The sequence below is a fragment of the Triturus cristatus genome, chromosome 4_1 (genome assembly GCF_964204655.1).
Source record: "Triturus cristatus chromosome 4_1, aTriCri1.1, whole genome shotgun sequence".
Classification (NCBI taxonomy): domain Eukaryota; kingdom Metazoa; phylum Chordata; class Amphibia; order Caudata; family Salamandridae; genus Triturus; species Triturus cristatus.
The window spans coordinates 543,395,878-543,416,373 of NC_140585.1; positions in this window are offsets into that span (position 1 = coordinate 543,395,878).

A 20,496-nucleotide genomic window follows, 5' to 3' on the forward strand; every position below is an offset into this window, starting at 1 on the left:
TTGTTTCTGGGTTTCAACGCGTCTCTGGTCGGAAGGACACGGCAGCGCTAGTCGATGCACCATATTAGGTCCACGGGTGCTCCCGGGCAACACCCGCGCCACAGAGGACAGACCGCTCCTCTTCGCTCCCCGATGCTGTCAGGTGAGTCACGATTGTAGCAGCAGTCAGGCAACCCACATTTTTGCCCGTGGGCGTCCTAATGCCTACTTAATTCTTCATTTGGGCGGACCTCGGTGCGGGAGATGAGCTGAGTCACGTCCGTGTGGCCATGATATTTGGCCACTATCGCTCCACTTTTGTCTCATCTTCCTGATGACAAAAAAGAAGAGGTGGCAATAATCCTGCAAGACGGAGCTAGAGCAGCTTCTGAGTCCATCGACATAGCCACGGACATCTCATTGATAAGATTCAGGCAGATGGCTGGAGCTGTAGCGCTTCAGAAACAAAGGTGGCTGAAGGCTACGTCTTTCCAGCCCGAAGTCTAAACGATGATCGTGGACATGCCCTTTGATGGGGAAAATCTTTTCGCCAGGCATATTGATGACGCCTTGCAAGGAACTAAAGCGGACACAGACACCGCAAAAGCCTTGGGGTCCCTGCAACAAGGAAGATTTCAATCTTTTCGTGGAAGATCAAGAGGCCAGTTCCATCAAAGATCTTCATTTCAATCTAACAGGGGTACCGTAAATTCTCTAACACCCAGCAGTTTCGCTCTTCCAAAACCTCTTACTAACAGCAGTCTAGAAAAAAGCATGCTGCAAGGGCAAAGGCACAGGACTCCAATAGGAGACAGTGAGGATATTCAGGTGCCATCCACCTCGTTACGCCACAATCAGATCCATTACCTCTCTCGTTACTATCATCAGTGGCTGTCAATAACATCGGACAGATGGGTGTTGGATATTATACACCAAGGCCACACCCTGGAGTTTATACAAAAACCTCCTGCTTGACCTCCCATTCACAGGAAACAAAACCATCTCTCCGCACTCAAGGTGGAAATCTTGGCTCTTATTGTGAAAGGTGCAAAAACTACAGTTGATGGACAGAATGCAGAACAATGTCATACATTCACCCCAGTACAGAGATCTGGGCCTAAATCCATCGTTTTTTTGCTCACCATGCCATTCCAGTTTGAGCCAAGCCATATGCAAATCAGTCTTGACCCTGTGCCTCATGGGAACAGTCCAGCCCGAACTGCCAAGCCAGGTCCTCCCTGAACTGGAAACAAGCATCCTAGGACCGGTTTCGGGGTTTCACCCCTCTTCAGCCAGGATAGCTTGATTCCAGTGGCATGGAGAGCACGGGACCTACGTCTAGGCATACCCGTCCCACTCGGGGTGACAAATGCAAAAACTACAGTTGATGGACAGAATGCAGAACAATGTCATACATTCACCCCAGTACAGAGATCTGGGCCTAAATCCATCGTTTTTTTGCTCACCATGCCATTCCAGTTTGAACCAAGCCATATGCAAATCAGTCTTGACCCTGTGCCTCATGGGAACAGTCCAGCCCGAACTGCCAAGCCAGGTCCTCCCTGAACTGGAAACAAGCATCCTAGGACCGGTTTCGGGGTTTCACCCCTCTTCAGCCAGGATAGCTTGATTCCAGTGGCATGGAGAGCACGGGACCTACGTCTAGGCATACCCGTCCCACTCGGGGTGACAAATGCAAAAACTACAGTTGATGGACAGAATGCAGAACAATGTCATACATTCACCCCAGTACAGAGATCTGGGCCTAAATCCATCGTTTTTTTGCTCACCATGCCATTCCAGTTTGAACCAAGCCATATGCAAATCAGTCTTGACCCTGTGCCTCATGGGAACAGTCCAGCCCGAACTGCCAAGCCAGGTCCTCCCTGAACTGGAAACAAGCATCCTAGGACCGGTTTCGGGGTTTCACCCCTCTTCAGCCAGGATAGCTTGATTCCAGTGGCATGGAGAGCACGGGACCTACGTCTAGGCATACCCGTCCCACTCGGGGTGACAAATGCAAAAACTACAGTTGATGGACAGAATGCAGAACAATGTCATACATTCACCCCAGTACAGAGATCTGGGCCTAAATCCATCGTTTTTTTGCTCACCATGCCATTCCAGTTTGAACCAAGCCATATGCAAATCAGTCTTGACCCTGTGCCTCATGGGAACAGTCCAGCCCGAACTGCCAAGCCAGGTCCTCCCTGAACTGGAAACAAGCATCCTAGGACCGGTTTCGGGGTTTCACCCCTCTTCAGCCAGGATAGCTTGATTCCAGTGGCATGGAGAGCACGGGACCTACGTCTAGGCATACCCGTCCCACTCGGGGTGACAAATGCAAAAACTACAGTTGATGGACAGAATGCAGAACAATGTCATACATTCACCCCAGTACAGAGATCTGGGCCTAAATCCATCGTTTTTTTGCTCACCATGCCATTCCAGTTTGAACCAAGCCATATGCAAATCAGTCTTGACCCTGTGCCTCATGGGAACAGTCCAGCCCGAACTGCCAAGCCAGGTCCTCCCTGAACTGGAAACAAGCATCCTAGGACCGGTTTCGGGGTTTCACCCCTCTTCAGCCAGGATAGCTTGATTCCAGTGGCATGGAGAGCACGGGACCTACGTCTAGGCATACCCGTCCCACTCGGGGTGACAAATGCAAAAACTACAGTTGATGGACAGAATGCAGAACAATGTCATACATTCACCCCAGTACAGAGATCTGGGCCTAAATCCATCGTTTTTTTGCTCACCATGCCATTCCAGTTTGAACCAAGCCATATGCAAATCAGTCTTGACCCTGTGCCTCATGGGAACAGTCCAGCCCGAACTGCCAAGCCAGGTCCTCCCTGAACTGGAAACAAGCATCCTAGGACCGGTTTCGGGGTTTCACCCCTCTTCAGCCAGGATAGCTTGATTCCAGTGGCATGGAGAGCACGGGACCTACGTCTAGGCATACCCGTCCCACTCGGGGTGACAAATGCAAAAACTACAGTTGATGGACAGAATGCAGAACAATGTCATACATTCACCCCAGTACAGAGATCTGGGCCTAAATCCATCGTTTTTTTGCTCACCATGCCATTCCAGTTTGAACCAAGCCATATGCAAATCAGTCTTGACCCTGTGCCTCATGGGAACAGTCCAGCCCGAACTGCCAAGCCAGGTCCTCCCTGAACTGGAAACAAGCATCCTAGGACCGGTTTCGGGGTTTCACCCCTCTTCAGCCAGGATAGCTTGATTCCAGTGGCATGGAGAGCACGGGACCTACGTCTAGGCATACCCGTCCCACTCGGGGTGACAAATGCAAAAACTACAGTTGATGGACAGAATGCAGAACAATGTCATACATTCACCCCAGTACAGAGATCTGGGCCTAAATCCATCGTTTTTTTGCTCACCATGCCATTCCAGTTTGAACCAAGCCATATGCAAATCAGTCTTGACCCTGTGCCTCATGGGAACAGTCCAGCCCGAACTGCCAAGCCAGGTCCTCCCTGAACTGGAAACAAGCATCCTAGGACCGGTTTCGGGGTTTCACCCCTCTTCAGCCAGGATAGCTTGATTCCAGTGGCATGGAGAGCACGGGACCTACGTCTAGGCATACCCGTCCCACTCGGGGTGACAAATGCAAAAACTACAGTTGATGGACAGAATGCAGAACAATGTCATACATTCACCCCAGTACAGAGATCTGGGCCTAAATCCATCGTTTTTTTGCTCACCATGCCATTCCAGTTTGAACCAAGCCATATGCAAATCAGTCTTGACCCTGTGCCTCATGGGAACAGTCCAGCCCGAACTGCCAAGCCAGGTCCTCCCTGAACTGGAAACAAGCATCCTAGGACCGGTTTCGGGGTTTCACCCCTCTTCAGCCAGGATAGCTTGATTCCAGTGGCATGGAGAGCACGGGACCTACGTCTAGGCATACCCGTCCCACTCGGGGTGACAAATGCAAAAACTACAGTTGATGGACAGAATGCAGAACAATGTCATACATTCACCCCAGTACAGAGATCTGGGCCTAAATCCATCGTTTTTTTGCTCACCATGCCATTCCAGTTTGAACCAAGCCATATGCAAATCAGTCTTGACCCTGTGCCTCATGGGAACAGTCCAGCCCGAACTGCCAAGCCAGGTCCTCCCTGAACTGGAAACAAGCATCCTAGGACCGGTTTCGGGGTTTCACCCCTCTTCAGCCAGGATAGCTTGATTCCAGTGGCATGGAGAGCACGGGACCTACGTCTAGGCATACCCGTCCCACTCGGGGTGACAAATGCAAAAACTACAGTTGATGGACAGAATGCAGAACAATGTCATACATTCACCCCAGTACAGAGATCTGGGCCTAAATCCATCGTTTTTTTGCTCACCATGCCATTCCAGTTTGAACCAAGCCATATGCAAATCAGTCTTGACCCTGTGCCTCATGGGAACAGTCCAGCCCGAACTGCCAAGCCAGGTCCTCCCTGAACTGGAAACAAGCATCCTAGGACCGGTTTCGGGGTTTCACCCCTCTTCAGCCAGGATAGCTTGATTCCAGTGGCATGGAGAGCACGGGACCTACGTCTAGGCATACCCGTCCCACTCGGGGTGACAAATGCAAAAACTACAGTTGATGGACAGAATGCAGAACAATGTCATACATTCACCCCAGTACAGAGATCTGGGCCTAAATCCATCGTTTTTTTGCTCACCATGCCATTCCAGTTTGAACCAAGCCATATGCAAATCAGTCTTGACCCTGTGCCTCATGGGAGCAGTCCAGCCCGAACTGCCAAGCCAGGTCCTCCCTGAACTGGAAACAAGCATCCTAGGACCGGTTTCGGGGTTTCACCCCTCTTCAGCCAGGATAGCTTGATTCCAGTGGCATGGAGAGCACGGGACCTACGTCTAGGCATACCCGTCCCACTCGGGGTGACAAATGCAAAAACTACAGTTGATGGACAGAATGCAGAACAATGTCATACATTCACCCCAGTACAGAGATCTGGGCCTAAATCCATCGTTTTTTTGCTCACCATGCCATTCCAGTTTGAACCAAGCCATATGCAAATCAGTCTTGACCCTGTGCCTCATGGGAACAGTCCAGCCCGAACTGCCAAGCCAGGTCCTCCCTGAACTGGAAACAAGCATCCTAGGACCGGTTTCGGGGTTTCACCCCTCTTCAGCCAGGATAGCTTGATTCCAGTGGCATGGAGAGCACGGGACCTACGTCTAGGCATACCCGTCCCACTCGGGGTGACAAATGCAAAAACTACAGTTGATGGACAGAATGCAGAACAATGTCATACATTCACCCCAGTACAGAGATCTGGGCCTAAATCCATCGTTTTTTTGCTCACCATGCCATTCCAGTTTGAACCAAGCCATATGCAAATATTTATTGTGAAAGGAGCAATAGAAGAGGTTCCACCACAACAGCGAGGGAAAGGATTCTACTCACATTTTTTCCTTCCTTATAAGAAAAAAAGCAGTCCACCAAATGGAGGCAGGTAATGGATCTCAGGGGTCTGAACAAATATATCAAGAAGATTTCGTTTCGTATGCTGTCGCTACAAGAGATGCTCCTAATGTTGCGCAGAGGAGATTACATGGCAGTGTTAGATCTCTTGGATGCCTATTTCCATATTCCAATTCACATCAAACACAGACAGTATCTACGGTTCACAGTGGCGGGGCGCCACTACCAATTCAAGGAGTTTCCCTTCGTTCTCAAATCTGCGCCAAGGGTATTAACAAAATGCATGGCGCCTGTCGAGGCGCACTTGAAACAGTAAGGCCTCATAAAAGGGGCATCGTTCCAGGAAGCACTACAATCCCTAGAATGCTGCATGGATTTGTTCCAAGTTCTAGGACTGTGGATCAACTTGGAAAAGTCTTCCCTCATTCCAGCGCAGTCTCTTCAGTTCCTAGGAGCCAAATTACATACTCAGGAAGCAAACGCGTACCCCTCGGAAGAACGCATGCAAAAAATAATGGGACTGACAGCACGATTAAAATCAAAAAGGTTCATTCCAGTAAAAATCTTCAAATCATTACTGGGAATGATATCATCCTGCATTCCCTTAGTCCCCAATCGTCGGCTACACATGCGGCCACCGCAAGAACTTCTCGACAAGCAGTGGGTTCAATCTCTAGGATCCTTCGAGGACCGAATCTCTCTCAATCCTCAGATCAAAGATGCATTGTCATGGTGGGGCATCAGGAGCAACTATCAAGAAGTCGAACCCCAATCTCCCAGCTATGTCATGATGACAGACGCCTCAGTACAGGGCTGGGGAGCACACCTTCAGGACCTAGAAATACAGGGTCATTGGTCAAATCAAGAGGCCCAATTACACATCAACCTGCTCGAATTAAAGGCGGTGATCTTGGGATTGCAAGCCTTCCTTCCCAGAATCAGAAACTCACCTGTTCTAGTCAGGACAGACAGTACGACAAAAATGTTTAACTTATTGACGCAAGGGGGCACAGAATCAAAACTCCTCTCGGCACAAGCCCAGGAGATTTGGAACTGGATGTTACATCACAACATTTCTCTGCATGTTCAACAGGTCCCCGGAGTACACAACGCGAAGGCAGACTTCCTAAGCAAATCAGCTTCACTTTGCCACGAATGGGAACTGAATCAAAAGAATGCAAACATTTCGCAAGCAGATTCCCTCAACTGGGGTCTTGGGGAAATGTGCTACACCTCCGCTGGACGGGGATGCTTGCATTTGCATTTCCCCTGTTCCCTCTCATACCGAGGATACTACGGAAAATGAGATCGGAACCATGTCATCTAATCCTAATGGCCTGGCTTGGCCGAGACAATTCTGGTACTCGGAACGCCTCCATCTGTCAGTGAATCCCAGAGTGCAGTTCCCATTGATTCAGGATCTGATCTCCGTGAGAGAAGGGCAAGTTCTTCATCCGCAGTTGACCTCACTGAACTTGTCAGCCTGGAATCTCATGAGCATTAATTTTATTCCTTAGATATCCCTCAAGAACACTGGGAAATCTTATCAAACTCTCAAGCAATATCTACCAATAAGACTTACACAGCAAATGGAAGAGATTTTGCCATCCTTTTCACTCTTTGCCAGAGCAGATTGTCCCTTAATTACTTCACCTAGCCAAGGCTGGACTCTCTCATGTTTCGATAAAAGTACATCTTGCGACTATATCAAGATACCGCAGAACACCCAATCGTCCATCTCTTTGGTTGCAGAGGATAATAAAGGAATTTCTAAAAGGACTGTTCAGAGTGTTAAGCAGCCGTCCATTCCATGGCAGCGCAATACAGTTTTGTCACATCTCATGAAACCCCCGTTAGAACCAATTCACAAAGCGGAATTGCAGTTCGTCTCTTGGAAAGTGGCTTTACTTCTCGCCCTCACTTCAGCCAGGAGAGTCAGTGAGATCCAGGCGATCTCTGTCTCAGAGCCTTTTCTTCAATTCAAATCATATAAAGTTATTCTCAGGACAAACCCTAAATTTATCCCCAAAGTCCCTACGGCATTTCATCTTAACGAACCAATTGTACTGCCACATATTTCAGAAACCCATCTTCGGCAGCGGAAAAATCTCTACTCACTTTGGACATCAGGAGATGCCTCAAATTTTAAATTGACAAAACAAAATCCTTTCAGAAAACAGTCCAGCTGCTCATCGCTTTTGCTGGGCCTAGGAAAGGCTTAGCTTTGTCAAGATCTACCATTTCAAGTTGGATAGCCTCTGCCATCTCTTTATGTCATGAGAAAGCAGGAAAGCCTGTGCACGCCAGAGTTTGCGCTTATTCGACACGAAGAATGGCAACATCAACCGCATTGTTCGTGGGAGTATCGCTCCCGGACATTTGCAGAGCGGCAACATGGACAAACGTGCACACGTTTTCCAGGCATTACTGTCTGGACGCAGCGTGGAAGGCAGACGCCGCATTGGGGCAAGCAGTTCTACTGCACCTGTTTCATTAAGGTACCTTTCTTTCTGTTTTCTTTCCATTAGATTTACTGTTATATGCATTGTTGATATTTGTTTCATGTACCATGTCTAAGGGCGATAAGCACTAAGACACCTACCTTTGTTATTGGGACACTATAAAACAATGTGATATTTTAGTACTAAGGAAGCAGAGCCCTAGAAAAAGGGGTCTATCCTGGAAAGACTATATGGTATACAGACTGCTGTCTATTCTGATACAAGCATGTGAATCTATGAAAGATTCTATACTGGAGAAAAAAATAGTTACTTACCTGTACACTATAGTTCTCCAGTATAGATATCTTTCATAGATTCACATGCAGCCCGCCCGCCTCCCCGTTGTCTCAGGTAGACCACCTTTTATCTCTAGATACATCCTTGGTTCACACTTGGGGCTGGAAATCTGAGGAATGGTGGCTCTGCTGGGGAGTGTGATATCAGGGCTGGCAGCTGATTGGCTGACATGTGGACCACAGAATGAGGTGGATATACTACAAAAATCTATACTTCCCTAAGGGTTTTCTATGCAGTTTTTTCTTTTACTGCTATTGTTATTCTTTTACCAGGAGACTCCCACCATGATGACGGGAAAGATACAAGCATGTGAATCTATGAAAGATATCTATACTGGAGGACCATAGTCTATAGGTAAGTAACTAGTTTTTTCCTGCACAAAAACAATACTGTGAGGCTTTTCTACGTGTGCGCAATTCTGCAGCGCACATTTAAAGAGGAACAAACAAGAAGAAATATAGATTTGTTTGCTTATTATGCCTCCCCAGGATTTTGACGCATTCCCAGGCCTACCACTCATGTAAAATCTGAGATGGCACACAAATTTATGGGTGGGTGCGAGGAACATCTCTGTGTGTAGGAGTAATGCAAGATAGCGACTTGTGCTGCTTTGTGTTAATCCAGATTCACCAAGTCACTCAGGGTCACGCAAGCTGACTTTGCTTGGCTTTGTAAATCTCAGCCTAGGTTTTGCATCACCCTGTGTCCCCTTGCGTGGCTCTAGGATGAAGCAAAACCTTTGATCAATATGCCCCTAATTTATTGGTCATTGGTACATGTAGGACCATACACTCAGGGCCAGACTGGCCATAGTGGGTACAAGGTTTTCTCCCCGTGGGCTGCCAGGGTGGGGGCTGGTTTTCGACCCCTGGCGGGCCATTTTTGTTACCGGGGGCCGGTTTTGCAGCATAGCCACAATATCGGTCCCTTGTAACAAAAGCGGCTGAAAGCAACCCTGACAAACAGCTCGGCCGCCTACCCTTGCCCCTGGGAGGCCAGCCAAGCTGGTTGCCAGGGACGGTTTTGGTTCCCAGTCCAGCCGTGCATATTCTAGGGACTTAGAAATAAATTAAATGTACCGATCAGATGTATCATGTTTTAATGCAAAATCACCAAAATGTAAACACTGGTTAGAAAGTAGTAAAGTTGGGAGCCCTAACGACAACAAAAACAAATTAAGAAAACATAAGAGATAAAAGCAAAAAGTTTGAGAGTGACCCTACAAAGAGGGCCAGGTCCAACAGGTACCTTGCTTGAGCGAGGACTTCAGTGAAGTCATTAGGCGGCTGACCATACTTGCTTTCTCAATGTGGGAGGGCAAAGGTCTAGCAGAGGACCAGATTTCATTCTCAAAAAAAGGTTTGGTTCAAGTCTCAATGTCAACTGGATGAAATCCTCATAGTAATGTAACATAGGACAGATCAAGCTTTGAATTCACTTTTAAAAACATCTTTTGCAATCCCACTTCTGTTCTGATGCCATTGATTTTTCATGTTGTTGTTTGCAAAGCAACCTAGAAGGAGCTTGTAAGAAATTTGGTTACTGAATGAGTGGGGGTGAAAAAACCCTTCTCAAGCAGCAACCACAAGTCTTCTCAGGGTCAAGTAACAAGCAAACCCTAAATTAACCTGTGCTTAACCCTTGGATAGATTTCACAGAGCAGTCAAGCTTACCTCAGAGGCAATGTGTAAAGTATATGTGCAATACTTCAAACAATGTGAAAACACTCCACAAAAAAATCCCAAACCAGATTAGAAAAATAGAGTACATGTTTGTGAACAAAAGAAGATCAAATCACTGGAGATATGCAGGTTGTAAGAATTCTGCAAAAATAGCATCAAAAGTCACTAAGAGCCAACTGTGGATACCCGGTTGTGCCAATCACGATGGAACGTGGGCCGGCTACAGGGACCCAGTTAGGCTTGCTGAACAAAGTACCTTAAATCCTGGTTTGCACACCATTGTGTGGTTCTTAATCAAAGATGCATTGCCCAGCTGAAGGGATGTGTCAGTTTTGTGGTGCAGCAAGGCTGCAGTGCAGGGTCCTGCATGGTTGTTGACGATCCCATTGATGAGGGCTTGCATACAAATTCCATCATCAAGGAAGCGTTGCACAGTCAGGACAATGCATCGGTTCTGAAGATTTGAGAGGCTGTGATGCTCCACTTGGCATTGTATTTGAGGCTGCCGTCGATGAGGGTTAGAAGCCCTGCACCAAGAATGCATTGCACATTGGCAGTTCCGATGCGTCAATGGGCTGAGACGCAATACAGCTCTTTGTCTCAGTACTGATCCACGTAGCACTGGCAAACATCAGTTCTGCTCAGAGTTGCGCTTAGAAGCAGTGGAGATGCATCCATTCCACTGGATTCACAAAACCTGGCAGAGCACTATAGGCCCACTTACAAGGGTCCGGGACTGAGGTGCGCCACTTGGCAGGGTAGACTCACAAATGGCACAGTTCAGGTGCTGAGTTCAATATTACTGGAGCCTTCTATCCCTGAACCCAGGTCAGGATGACCGCTAACTAGACTATTCAGTCACTTTGGGGTCCTGGGTTCAACAGATGCAGATCCAGTCCTTCTCACTCAGGCAAGATGACAGCAGGTCAGCACAGCAGGGCAGCAGTACATCTTCCTGGCAGAGTATCCACAGGTCCAGAAGTGTACTGAAGAGTTGGTGTCTGAGGTCCAGTATTTATATCAAGCTGTGCCTTTGAAGTGGGAAGGAGCTTCTAGATGTTTTCCTTTGAAGTCCCCAGTGATCCTGCCTTCCCTGCCTTGGTTCCAGACTAACTACAGGGGTGTGCAGCTCTTTGTGTGGAGTCAGGGCATGACCTATTCAAGTGTAACTAGGGCTGGGTCCAGCTCCACTCTCCCATCCTACTAGTGATGGCCCATCTACGCACACCTCAGCTCGCTATTGTGTGTGGTTGTCTAGGAGGAACACACAAAGCCTATCTGTCAGCTGCACCTAGTCATGTGACCAAGAGAAATGTTACAGGCACTAAATGACTAAGGCAGGAAAATGCCAACTTTTCAAAAGTGGTATTTTAAAAATTGAAACCTAAAATCTGACTTTATCATAATTTAGGATTTGTCAATACAATTCCAAAGCCACCAAACATGAACGGTTTACCTGCTCCTATTTGGGAATGATAGCTTATTAAATGTAATAAAGTAACACCAATGCTATCCTGTGTAAGAGGTATGGCTTACAGTAGTGAAAAATGAATTTAAGAGTTTTTGACTACCAGGCCATGTAAACACTGCACCCTACCCTCTAGGCTGTCCAAGGTCTACCCTGGGGGTGTATTATATGTCTTAAACAGAAAGGTTTGGGCCAGGTTCAAATGGCAGCTTAAATGAGCTTACACATTCTGCAATGACAGGCCTTAGACATGTTCAGAGAGCTACTTATGTGGGTGTCACAATCAGTGCTGTAGGCCTACGAGTAGCATTTAATTTACAGACCCTGAGCAAAGGTAGTACCACTTTACTAGGGACTTAAAAGGATACTACATATGCCAATTGGGGATAAGCCAATGTGACCATGTTTTAAAGAGTGAGCACACGCACTTTAGCACTGGTTAGCAGGGGTAAATTGCACAGAGTGGAACCTTGAACCTATAACAAGCTGAGCTTTTATATGGCTTCTGCCTGCTATCCTTTGCTCAGCCAAAGGTGTGGCGTTACGGCTATAGCTGTTGATTTTGGAACTGGGTAACTAGCAGTCCCAACACTGGCTCAACATTCTGTGATTCTGGGCAAATCATTTAACCTACTCAGGTCAAAAAATATAACTTGGTATAATTTAACTGATGCTGATGTAAAGTGGTTCAACGCCTTAGGGTTGGGTTGCGCTATATAAAAACTGCAGAAAAACGCAGAGAGGTAAAAACAAAGCCTTAACATAAAAGGAGACAAATACATTACTATTTCGTGAATGCTTTTTTACAAAGTGAAGCCAGAAAGCCTAGATAAATCACTGCTATCCTGCATAAAGAATGAGATCTTAAGTACAAATATCAATTCCACAAAAACTCAACTTTCTTCATAATTACATATTAACGTGCTTTCAAAAACATGAGTTCAAAATACCAACTCTATAAAACCTATGGTGTTTGACTTAATAGAAACTGATGTTGCTCGATAATGATCTGGGATACATACAGGGTTCACCTAACATCTGTTTTACCTCTTAGTTCACTAATGGCACTGTTACCATTGTGGACGCTGGGGCAGGAATGGTTCTACAGCCATGTTCAAAAGCTACCACTGTTAAGTACTTCTTATTGCAGCCCTATAATGTGACGTATTAATGTCAAAGCTTCCACAAGTTAAATAATTACACTTCTTTGAATTTTGATCAGACTTTATCATATTTTGCACAATGTTTGTTGGATGATTTTTGTTAGCTCTGAGTTCAATAGGGAGCCAGAGTCATATGAGAAATCACCACAAGGCACGTCAACATGCAATAATGGAAGGCCTTTGCTGCTCTGTCCCTGTAGCATCTCTAAAGAATTTAATTCATTTTATTATTAAAAAGCCAAAAGGTTTTCTTTCTCCATTTCCCTCTCATGTTTTCTCTCTCAGTCGTTTTCAATGCTTTAAATATCCCTTGTTTCCCTCTTGTTTTTGCAATATTTCTTTGCTTTTTCTATTACTGTGATGGCTCCACTCCCCTATTATTCTCTTTTCCTCATGTTAATTTCGTTCCACTTCCTTAAACTAATCTTTTCATTAAGCATTTGAGATCTACGTTTATTTTCTCCTTTGTTTTACATGTAGGGCATATCAGTTCAAACAGTCAGAGGTCAAGGCAAGATAAACAAACAGTTAAGCACTTTATTGGGACCCTTTCTGATTGTCCCCGTAAAAAGAGTGACTGGTGCATTTACCAACAGCAGCTTTGCCCGGAGCGCTGCTGCTACTGCCTGCTAAAGCCAAGGTTCGCCTTTCCTGAGGTGGGCAGGGCTGCTGTGGGCCCATCTGAGATGTTCAATAGGCAAGACCTCAGAAGTCTGCCGAAGAGCAGGGAATACACGATCCCAAGGGGATACCAAATATTACACAACACCTGTTCGTTTCTGCTGGTGCGCCAATATCTCGGAGTCAGAGACGTGTTTGCTGTCAGTACATTAAGGTTCCAGGATCATGTAGAAGGGTGACTTTGATCCTGCAGCAGTTCAATCACCATAAAGATGCCTGTGCCATCGACCTCCTCCACCCTTTTCAAAAGAGATGCCATTGAGTTGTGTCTGGGTCACAGTAGCCAGTGTGCATGCCTCAAGCACCGCTTGCTGCTGAGGTGATCACAGAGCCACCAGATACACTGGTGACACATGCAGTGTACTAAGAATTGTCAGTGTGCTTACAGCCACCAGACTGTCTGCAGTAGAGGTGATGGGCCTAGTCTGCCTGTTGTCCTTCCGAGCTGGATTTAGTACACATCAGAGTGCTGGCGCGAGATGCCTAATCAGCATCTTAACCTTCCAAGCAGAATATAGTATGCATAAGAGTGCTGGCACGACGGGCCTAGTCAGCCCTCCGTCCTTCCAAGGTCGATAAAGTGTGCTTCAGAGTGCTGGGACAAGGGGCCTATTCAGCATCTTATCCTTCTGACCTTGATATAGTATGCATAAGAGTGATGACTCGAGGGACCTTATCAGCATCTTATCCTTCTGAGCTCGATACTATGTGCATCAGAGTGCTGGCATGACAGGCCTAGTCAGCATCTTATCCTTCTGAGCTGGATATTGTGTACATCAGAGTGCTGGTACGAGGGGCCTAGTCAGAGTCTTATCCTTCCAAGCTGGCTATAGTTTGCATCAGAGATTTTTGAAGTCCAAAGATTTAAGGGTAGGTGGAAGCCGCACCTCTAACACCACTTCTAAAGTGCAGGATGGGGGCAGCATTTTGAGGCTGTTAGGACTAACTCCAGCAGAGTGACCAGGTGCAGGGTTCAAGGTCTCTGGAGCTTGTATGCCCCTGTAGCTCACACAGGAGGCCAGCCAATTAACCCATAGAGTCACATCTGGTGGTCCTGCTTTCAAGGAGATGTTGCAGTTCTCTTCTTACAGGAAGGTTGGGCTCTAGAAGCAGGGCAATCTTCAGGGAAGCAAGATGGGTCTCAACTAGCAGTGCAGTCCTTTGGTAGCAGCATCGCAGTTGAACTCTGGAGTTCAAGGCAGGCCTCAAGCAGCAGGGCAGTACTCTGGAGGTTCATGAAATCTTTCTGAAGTCTTCCACAGGTTCAGAAATGTACTGAGAAGATGATCCGAGGTTCCAGTAAATATACCTGGTGCCAGCCTTTGAAGTGGAAAAGACACACAAATAATGGACGGCATGCAGAACAAATCAAAACATTCACCCCAGTCAATTGATCTGGGTTAAATCCATCATTATTTTGCTCACCATGCCACCCCAGTTTAGACCGGGCCAAATGCAAATCAGTGTTGACCCAGTTTCTTGTGGGATCAGTCCAGCCCAAACTGCCTAGCCATGTCCTCCCTGGACCGGAACAAGCATCCTAGGACCGGTTTGGGGGTTTCACTGGAATGGCAAATAAAACGATGGATTTAAGCCCAGATCTCTGTACTGGGGTGAATGTATGACATTGCTCTGCATTCTGTCCATCAATTTTTTTTTTTTGCATTTTGTTTTGGCTTTTGAAGTGGAGGCATTTACTATGCTACCCCCGCATCTGGTTCTAAGGTTCTAAGAACTCTGGGGTGAAAAAGACTAGTGTCAGGTTGGATTGTGTGTGTATGCTGGAGGCAGCCCTTTTGAAGTGTAGGTAGGGCAGGGAACAGATCCACCCCAAGCTATCCTGACAGCATGGCACAACACCTAATCCCCTTTTGTCTCACTCTGAGGACTATGCAAAGCCAAACAGCTAAACTACTCACAGTCTTGTGACCCAGTACACTGGCAGAAGGCTCCAAATGGCCAGGACAAGAATAGGTCATCTTTCTAAAAGTGTCAGTCTCTGAATTTTAACTTGAAATCAAACTTTACCATTAACGATGATTTTAAGTTACAATTCTTTTAGTCCAAATTTGACATCCTTACCTGCTCCCAATCAAAAGTTACCACATTTTAAATGTGATACAGTAACACAATGTTATCTAATGGGTGTGACAGTCCTAATAGTGGTGAAAATGTTATTTAAGAGTTTTTTCACTACAGGACATGCAAACTTAAAAACACATGCCCTACTTTTTATTTGCAATGCATTGTGCCCGGTGGGCTTTTTAGGGTCTACACAAGGAATGGCATATGTATTAAAAAAGAGGTTTAGGCCTGGCAAAAAGTTTTTTCGCCAGGTCCTATTGGTGGTTTAAAACTGCTATGGCAGGTTTGAAATGTGTTTTAAAGTGCTACTTAGTGGGTGGCACAATAAGTGCTGCAGGCCCATTATTAGCATCTCGGGTTAGATTTCTCAAAATGGCAAGCAACATAGTGGAACAAAACACCTTGCAGTGCTGAGTGACAGGTAGGCAGCAGGAATTCACTTTATTTAACATTATATTGTCCATTCCTGTTCTTCCCTTGCACTGGTGCACTTGTGGCTGCCTAGCGCAAATGCAGATACCTTTGCACCATGGTGCAAAGGGGCCTCGCAGCAAGCAAGATTCATTTTGTGCATGAGGGTCATCTTCCTGCACAAAAACAATACTGTGAGGCTTTTCTCTCTTTCTGCGTGTGCTGCATTCTGCAGCACACATTTAAAGAGGAACAAACAAGAAGAAATATAGATATTTTTGCTTATTATGCCTCCCCAAGATTTTGATGCATTCCCAGGTCTACCACTCATGGTAAATCTGAGATGGCACACAAATTTATGGGTGGGTGTGAGGAACACCCGTGCCCCACCCATAGAATGCCTCCGTGGGACAGGGTAAAGCAAGATAGCGACTTGTGCTGCTTTGGTTACTCCAGATTTACCAAGTCACTCAGGGTCACACAAGCTGACCTTGCTTGGCTTCGTAAATCTCTGTCTAGGATTTGCATCACCCTGTGTCCCCTTGCGTGGCTCTAGGATGACAAAAAACCTTTGATTAATATGCCCCTTAATTTATAGGTTATTGGTACATGTAGTACCATATACTCAGGTTTTCTCCCTGTGGGCCGCCAGGGTGGGGGTTGGTTTTGGACCCCTGGGGGGCCATTTTTGTTGCCGGGTACCTTGATTGAGCGAGGACTTCAGTGCAGTGATTAGGCGGCTGACCATACTTGCTTTCTCAATGCGGAAGGGAAAAGGTCTAGCAGAGGACCAGATTTCATTCTCAAAAAAAGGTTTGGTTAAAGTCTCAATGTCAACTGGATGAAATCCTCATAGTAATGTATCATAGGATAGGTCAAGCTTTGAATTCACTTTTAAAGACCCAGTTAGGCCTGCTGAACAAAGTACCTTAAATCCTGGTTTGCACACCACTGTGTGGTTCTTAGTCAAAGATGCATTGCCCAGCTGAAGGGATGTGTCAGTTTTGAGGTGCTTAAAGGCTGCAGTGCAGGGTTCTGCATGGTTGTTGACGATCCCATTGATGAGGGCTTGCATACAAATTCCATCTTCAAGGAAGCGTTGCACAGTCAGGGCAATGCATCGGTTCTGAAGAGTTGAGAGGCTGTGATGCTCCACTTGGCATTGTATTTGAGGCTGCAGTCGATGAGGGATTAGAAGCCCTGCACCAAGAATGCATTGCACATTGGCAGTTCCGATGCGTCAATTGTCTGAGAAGCAATACAGCTCTTTGTCGCAATACTAATCCACGTAGCACTGACAAACATCAGTTCTGCTCAGAGTTGCGCTAAGAAGCAGTGGAGATGCATCCAGTCCACTGGATTCACAAAGCCTGGCAGAGCACTATATGCCCACTTACAAGGGTCCGGGACTGAGGTGGCACCACTTGGCAGGGTAGACTCACAAATGGCACAGTCCAGGTGCTGATTTCAAATTTACTGGAGCCTTCTATCCATGAGGCCCAGGTCAGGAGGACCGCTAACTAGTCTATTCAGTCACTTTGGGGTCCTGGGTTCAACAGATGCAGATCCAGTCCTTCTCACTCAGGCAAGATAGCAGCAGGTCAGCACAGCAGGGCAGTAGTATATCTTCCTGGCAGAGTATCCACAGGTCCAGAAGTGTACTGAAGAGTTGGTGTCTGAGGTCCAGTATTTATATCAAGCTGTGCCTTTGAAGTGGGGAGGAGCTTCTAGACGTTTTCCTTTGAAGTCCCCAGTGATCCTGCCTTCCCTGCCTTGGTTCCAGACTAACTACAGGGGTATGCAGCCCTTTGTGTGGAGTCAGGGCATGACCTATTCAAGTGTAACTAGGGCTGAGTCCAGCTCCCATCCTGCCAGTGATGGCCCATCTAGGCACACCTCTGCTCACTATTGTGTGTGGTTGTCTAGGAGGAACACACAAAGCCCATCTGTCAACTACACCTAGTCATGTGAGCAAGAGAAATGTTACAAGCACTAAATGGCAAAGGAAGGAAAATGCCAACTTTCCAAAAGTGGTATTTTAAAAATTTAAACCTAAAATCTGACTTCATCATAAGTTACGATATTTCAATATAATTCCAAAGCCACCAAACATGAACTGTTTACTTGCTCCTGTTGGAAATGGGCCTTTTTGCAGGGTCATCCCTAAACTTTTTGCCTTCCTCCTGTATTTTTTTCTGACCTGTTTGTGTTGGTTTTCTGACTCTGGGCACTTTACCACTGCTGATCAGTGCTAAAGTGCATATGCTCTCCCTTTGTAAATATGACATGTGAATTGGTATATCCATGATTGTCTTATTTGGTTTGCCTGTTAGTCCCTAGTAGCGTGGCCTGTGTGTGCCCAGGGCTGGTAAACCAAATGCTGCTGGGAGGCCTGCAGCGCTGGTTTGCCCCACCCACAGAAGCAGCTTGTAAAGTGTGTCTCAGACCTGTCACTGCAGAGTCTGTGTGCTGTCCAGAACTGCCATCTTGGCTATGAAGTGCACCCACTTCACAGCCCCTGAACCTTCCCTTGGCATCATGTAAGTCACCCCTCTAGTAGGGTGCATTGTATGTGTAAGGTAGGATATGCCTTGGTGTGTGTAGCATGTCCTGGTAGTGAATTACACCCAATTTCGTTTTTCACTACTGCAAGGCTACCTGTTCTACATAGGCCAGAATGGGCAGTTTCACTATTACATTCTATAGTCCTAACTGACCCAAGGAACATGGTCGAAAAACGAATTTAGTATGCCTGAGCTCAGAATATTAAAATACATCTTTTAGTAAAGTTTATTTTTATATTCTGTGTTTGAAAAAACCACTTTTAGAAAGTAGGTATTTTCTTGCCTAAGCCTTCCAGTGTGCTCTGCTGTTATGTGTATTGGCTGTCTGGTTTTGGAGGGACAGGGCAGGCTGAGTCAGACCTGGGTTGAATAGGGAGATCTGCATTTGGAGTATGGGGAGGGGTAGCTCCTTGACCTGAATAGGGCTGTGCCTGGCAAGGTGAATGCTGGCTCCACCTTCTACTGTGCGTCTGATGGCAGACCCCCTCTTTCTGAAAGGAAGGATGCAGCCTGGTAAACAAAGTGCTCCAGGACTGGGCAGAACTGGTTCTGGCTGGGTTCAGTGACTTGTAGCTTTTGAGAACAACGACTTTTGGGGTATAAATATCTGTGCTGAAACCCCTGCAATTTGCATTGCTCCTGGATGTCAAGAAGAACCTCTGTCCGTGTAACTGAAGGAATCTGCAGGAGGTGACTGTCCTTGTGCTTGTGTGCTGTTTCTGGGATTGGCCTGCAGTAGTTGTCACAGGACTTGGAAGAAGAGGAAAAGGCCTTTGAAGAGACCTTTTATTTCAACGTGCTAAAGCAATCACCCAAGGGCTAGAAGAGAGCTAGCCTCCTGCTGGAGTCTCAGACACAACAGACTTCACCACCAGCCTCCTGATTCCTCCCAGCAAGGATTTATATCTGCAGGTGAGTCTCCTGTGAGTTCCAGGGCCTCTAGTTCTACTACGGAGAAGAGAGTGCTGAAAATCATCACTAACGCCCGTTTCCGAGCCACCGCAGCTGAAGAGCGTACGAAAAATCATCGCGCTGCTGCCGCCGAGCGCTCGCAAACCAAGGATGTAGGAGAGTACGATCTGCCTCTTATGTTGTCCCCACTTTTTTTTCTGATGTTTACACTTGGTTTCTGGCTATAGTCTGACTGGGACCCTGCTAATCAAGGCTCCAGCCTCCCTGTCCTCTCTAAACAACTTGGAGTGCATATTAGGTGCACTAGTGATTGGATACTGTGGTACCTTATGAGCCCCTAGTATATGGTACCTTAGGTACCAAGGGCATAGGTACTTCACAGGCCTACCAGGGGCTGAAGCATGTATTATGCCACCCCTGGGAAGCAGACTAAATCTGACACCACAGGCCTGCTACTGCAACCTGGGTGAGGTGGTGCTAGCACTCCTCACTGAGATATAGGTTCACTATATCTCGCCCTGCACACACATTTAAACCTATCGGTCACCCCTAAGGCAGGCCCTATCAATCCTGAGGGCAGGGTGCTTGGTTTCCATGTGAGGGGGTGCCCCTGCCTGAGCAGGGCCCCTCTGCAGCTCTCAGGGGCTGTTTGTGAATGCCGTCAAACCATATACTCTTAAGTGCATTATAACCTCGCGGTTAATGCTAACTTTGGAATGGCTGCATCAAAACATGTTGTGTTTGGTGTCAAATGCTTTGGAATCATACCCTCACACCAGTAACTGGTGTAGGAGTATGATCTCACCATTCTAGAGGGATAGACATGTACCTATTGTGGAAACGCGGTAGAATCCTGAAGAGCCCTGGCATCACAAAATGGATGCCACCAGTTACAGACACTGGGCTGCCCTCCTGCTGATGACCGAAACTCGCAATGGAGGAGGCCCAACAATAGGTATCCTGTCACTGGGAGGTGTGAGCACCTCCCAGACAGGGCTTGGTGTATTGGGGCTGGGTGGGTGCACTCCCAGAGTGCTTTGAAGTCCTGCACTGGGGGAGCAGTACATACACCAGTTCAAACCGGCTCAGGGGCTACCAGCCCCTGCTCTGGCACGAAACTGGACAAAGGGAAGTGGGTGTAGCCACCCACTCCCCTGACCCTCCCATAGGTGGGGTCATAGAGCTAGTCCCTCCCTTCCAGTATAAGTTAGGGAACCCATGCCATTGCAAACTAGATATCCCTGGACGACGCTCTGAAGAATAATCCTGGATTTTGGACA